Here is a 6000-nt window from a genome sequence, read left to right as displayed (position 1 = left end):
ATACATCTGGCGCGGAGCTTTAACCGATAAAATTCTTGGACTACACTTTCATGTATCATTTACTAGGGTTAAAAATGTGAGGTTCTTGGCACACAATTTGGTAAATTATGTGAGCCCATCTGCCACGTCACGGCGACCTCATTCAGATGGGTCCCTACACTAAGACTTTACTTGTACTAACTGTAATATATCAGAGAGTCTCTAGAAAGGTTATCTCCTGACCTATATGTGAAGTGTTAGTGTAGGGACCCATCCTAATAAGGCCACTAAGTGGTCGATGGGATAAAACATGTCATGCCAAATTTGCTATTGCTAAAACATCGTAATGTACTATAGATTATAGGTAATAGTAATGTACTACAGCATATTTTCTATCTATCTATCTATCTATCTATCTATCTATCTATCTATCTATCTATCTATCTTACAAATATATATATATATATATATATATATATATATATATATATTAAATACACACAGTAAACCTTACAATTCTTGTATATAAAAATACTTATTAGGTAATTTGCACAACCCAAAAACAGATCTAAATATACCCACATACACAGTATGTAATTTTAGAAATATATACTGTACATACAATACCCACCTTTCATATATAGCAAACAGTAACTAATTGAAAGGAGAATTCTTAGTAAGTTTATATATAAACGCACTATATATATATATATATATATATATATATATATATATATATATAAAACACAAAACCATAATCTTTATATAAATACCTATAAATATTATATTAAGGAATAGGTGGGTTATAGCTTTCCCCTCTACCACCATCTTCTCCATCCTTCTATGCCTCGCATCTCTCCTCTAGTTCTTCATGCCTCTTGCTTCTCTTCTCTTATTACACTTTTATATAAGTATACAATATATATTTATATATACACAGATATATGCACACACACATATATATACAATACTGACACCTGACACATACTGTACATACAGTACAAATAACATGTAGATACACTTTTTACATAGATATCTCTCGCCTCTACCCCTACTTGCTTCTGACACCTCTTCTACACCTCTGTGCCTCTCAATTCTCCTCTCCACACCTCTCTTCTCCATGTCCTTTGCCTCTCTCCTCTACCGCTCCACATCGTGTGACTCTCCTCCAGCCTTCAGTGCCTAGTGCCTCTATCCACTGCCCCACCATGACACTCACCCCTCTATTCTACCCCTCCATGCCTTGTGCCACTCTACTCTAGCCCTCTACACCTTTCACTTCTCTCCTTTATTCCTCCACGCCTTGTGACTCTCTCCTGCACTCCTCTATACCTCTCTCCGAGCCTCTCACCTCTTTTCTCTGTCTTTTACCCCCCTGCAACTCTCTACACTGTCCCAGTGTGCCTCACACCTTTCTTTTCCCCCCTTGCTTCTGTGCTTTCTCCTCTACCCCTGCACAATTCTAACTTTACTCTTTCTATGCCTCTCTCCTTTTTCTTTTCCCCTCATTGCCTCTTGACTCTCTTCTTTCCTCTAGACTTCCAAACCTATTGGCAATCTTCTCTACTCCACCACACCTCGATCCTCTTTCTGTTACCCCTCCTCATTTCTGTCCTCTCTCCTTCATGCCTCTCTTTACTCTCTTGGAGGCCACACACTTTTGTCCTCTCTATTCTACTCCTTTGCACTTGTACACCTCTGTGCCTCTTGTCTCTCTCCTCTACCCCTCCACACCTCGTGGCTCATGCCTCTCTCCTCTGTCACTATTTTCTACTGTCCTCTTTCTCTTCTACCACTCTTGCATCCCTCCCACTGTGTCTATTGCTAGTCTCCTTTCTTGTCTACTCCTCCACCTCTCTCACTGTTCTTTACTGCAGCCATTCCTCCCTCCTCTACCCCTAGTTTAGATAGTTATTACAATATCTAATAGTTATTACAATATTGACACTTGATTCTATTCTTTCCTCCAGACTAACAAACCTATTAGCAATCTCCCTCCATGAGCCCACCCCTGGACTCTTTTTCTCTACTCTACCACACCTCCTCTTTCTGTTACCCCTCCTCATTTCTGTCCTCTCTTCCATGCCTATCTTTACTGTCTTGGATAGCACACAATTTTGTCTCTATTCTACTCATTTGTGCCTCCGCATCTTTTGCCTCTCTCCTCTATCCCCCCACAGTTTGTGGCTCTCTCCTATAGCCTTTAGTCCCTAGTGCCTCTATCCTTTACCCCACAATTCCCCACACCCCTTTACTCTACCCCGCCATGCTTTGTGCTTCTCTACTCTAGATTTCTACATCTTGCACCTGTCTCCTTTATTCCATGCCTTGTGACTCTCTCCTGCAGCCCTCTGTAGCACCCTTGCCTCTCGCCAAGCCTCACAACTCTCTACATTGTCCTCTGTCCCAGTGCGCCTCACACCTCTCTCCTCTACCCCCCTTGCTTCTGTGCTCTCTCCTCTAACTCTCCACACCTCTAACCTCACCCTTTCTATACTTCTCTCCTCTCTATTCTACCCCTCAGGGTCTTGATCCCCTCTCCTTTTTCTTCTCCCCTCTTGCTTATCATCCTTACCACTTGACTCACCTTCTCCACTCTATTTGCTACTGTTCCTCATTTCTGTACTCTCTCCTCCATGCCTCTCTTTGCTCTCCTATATGCAACACACTTTTGTCCTCTCTATTCTACTCCTTTGCGTCTCTCAGCTCTCCTGTCTGCGCCTCTCCCATTTACACCTCATGCCTCTCTCCTTTACCCCTCCACACCTTGTGGCTCTCTCCCCGAGCCTTCAGCACCTAGTGTCTCTATCCTCTACTCCACCGTACCCCACATCCCTCTATTCTATCCCTCCATGCCTTATGCCTCTCTGATCTAGCCCTCTACACCTTGCACCTCTCTCCTTTATCCCCCCCACACCTTGTGACTTCCTCCTGCACCCCTCTATACCTCTCTCTGAGCCTTCCACCTCTCCAGTGAACCTTATACGTCTGTCATCTACCCCTGTCCCACTCTCCTTTCCCATCCTACTGGCCTCTTTCATGTACCTTTCCACACCTTGCGCTGCTCTCATCTACCCCTCCATGCCTCTTTCCTCTACCCATTTGTGCCTCTTGCTTCTCTGTGTTACCCTTCCAACTCTGCGCAATTCATATGAACTACTGGGCAGCACTGCCTCCTCTGTAACAGTGAGATACTGTGCCAGCAACATGTAAGACTTGACTTTATAGATTGCTACATCTATATATACAGCAAACACTTTAGGGGGTGTTCACATTTGCACCCGTGTCCGCCCTGTGTCATTCTGCTGGGTTTCCATCCTCAGCCTCGGTGAAACTGGACAGGGAAGCCATTTATTTGAATGGGTTTTTAAAGGTAACAATCAGTGTCCACCTGCGGCCTCTCTGAGGGAAAACCGTTTTGTTTTTTTTTTGGCTGGACACAAAGTTGGACATGCAATACTTAGTGCCTGGCTTAAAAAAAAAAAAAAAAGGTTTCCCCGGGGAGAGTCTAAAGGCAGACACAAGTGGTTACCTTTAAAAATCCATTCATTTGAATGGATTTTAAATCTGACCATCAGGAAGCCGTCCCCTGTCCAGTTTCGCCGGGGGATGAGGATGGGAACCAAGGGGAATGACATGGTGGGCACGGGCCAAAAGTGTGAACACCCCCTTACACACATACTTACTGTAGGAACGCCTGATACATAAGAGATACTTCATACAGATATATCTATATACATATGCTCATAAAGATAGACATGGATATATGTGCATATATAATATACTCACCTTACATACTTGCTAAAAAAAGAGGACACCACTCACACAGACATTACATACATGTTACCTGGATTCATCTGACACATTCATTGTGCTTCATTCTGTGTAGATATAAGGATAAAGCCATGTATGTTAGTTCCCATACAGGTGAATTATATATATATATATATCGCCCATAAACCACTATAGTATATATAAATATTGCACAGTGTGTACTTATTGCCTGCAGGCTGCAGTCTCCTACACAGTGACAATAATCCTACTGTCTGTATACGGACTACACGAGGATGGCAGCCATGATTTTGGTCAACCATAGACATTTTTGGCGCCTGTGCTGGTGACTGGTGACAACTGACCACTGGACGCGGGAAGAAAAATTCCTACAATTATTAAGGATATGAATGGAAATGTTTCTTCTCTGTTGCATGAACAATGGAGCAGAATAGAGAGAAGCTGATGTGACCAGAGACTAATCCTTCCCGTTTCTTCCCAGCCTCCCCCCCTAGCTGGTGTCTGTAATACAGTCTGTGGACTGATCGGCCATTTCTTATGATCTTCAGGGTTGGATCTCAGTCACTTACCAAACAGGTTGCCAGAAGGTCATCACCGCAGCAGAGCTGAGCGCACGCACGGCCATCTTCTCTCCTCACTGCAACCAACTGATTTTTCAAATCTATCTGCAGCAATCCCATTGGTTGATCCTGGTTCTAGTTACCACGGTGACAGATGCAGCTGAGTGTTTAACCCCTTAAGTGCCCATACTTTTTCAGCATTAAGGCCTTATTTATTTTTCTATAGATATTGCTGTATGAGGATTTGTTCATTTTAGGATAAAATACATATTACTATCTCATCAGTTTTTATTAACTGTGGAATGTGAGATAACAATTCTGCTCTGGAGTTTGCCTGTTAAAGGGGTCGTCCAGGCAAAAATGTCCCCTCCAGCTGCTGCAATGGTTTAATTTCCCCCTCTAGCTGCCCCAGTTTAAACTGGGGGCAACCAGAAGTGATATTAATAAGGGGACAACTAGAGGGGGCCATTAAACTGGGGCAGCTGGAGAGGGACATTAACCTAGGGGCAATTAGAGGGGTACATTAACCCTTCCTCCCCCCCCCCAGAGAGCAGTGACTCATCCTTCCCACCCTATGTTATCAGATGCAGGCCAGGCACCAAGGAAACAATGAGCAAACAATGGCAGGAATAATCTAATATTGCAGGCAACAAATGGAGCAGTGTATTTTGGGAAAGTCTTGAATTTACACAGCCTAGCAGTATAGATAGGATCCTTGAGATGGGAATACCCCTTGTGTGAGGCTAAAATCAAACAACACACCTGAAATACCTTAAAGAGGACCTTTCATGGTCCAGGGCACAGGCAGTTGTATATACTGCTGGAAAGATGACAATGCACTGAATTCAGCGCACTGTCGGCTTTCCCGATCTGTGCCCCGGGTAAAGCGCTATCGGTCCCGGTACCGTAGCTCTTTACAGTCAGAAGGGCGTTCCTGACAGTCTGTCAGGTAGGACCTTCTCTACAGCAGCGCCTATCGCGCTGTACAGTGTGAGCGGGGAGGACGCCCCCTCCCCCTCTGCTCACAGTGCTCATCCATAGACGAGTATTATCAGGAGAGGAGAAGGAGTTCCTCACCGCTCCACTGTACAGCGCGATAGGTGCTGCTTTGAAGAAGGACGTACCTGACCAGCAAATTTACAGAAAACTAGTATGAGTTACACATGAAACCTATGCCAGTTTCTGACTCTATAGCTTTCCATTTTGGTGCATGCGAATGCGTCTGGAAGAAAACACCACTCTTAATATATCCAAGTATAAAAGTAGTTCCCTTAAAGGAAGAATTCCTGCATAACTTAAATATTAAAATCTAGGTGACAATGACTTCTATTTACTTCTATTATCTAATGAACCTTTACCTTGTGTGAAGGAGCCGGTGATTACTAATCATGTGACCCTTGCACCTTGATATGAGGACCTGCCAGACCGTGATAAGGAAATGTCTGCAGTATACAACATAGAAAGCGCTCGATCCAATAATCAAACAGATATCCCTTCTCCAATGAGGCTATAAAGGTGATAAGAAGCGATATAGACTTCACCTGCCCACGCAGCACAAAGATCAAAGTTGCCCCCAATAATCACAACGTGGCATAAATATATCTGATTGATGAAGATTCAGAAACAAAGTACATGAGACATCTATATGGATTTACTTATTACATGACAC

This window comes from Leptodactylus fuscus, chromosome 1 (genome assembly GCF_031893055.1).
Source record: "Leptodactylus fuscus isolate aLepFus1 chromosome 1, aLepFus1.hap2, whole genome shotgun sequence".
NCBI lineage: Eukaryota > Metazoa > Chordata > Amphibia > Anura > Leptodactylidae > Leptodactylus > Leptodactylus fuscus.
This window is presented reverse-complemented; position numbering follows the sequence as displayed.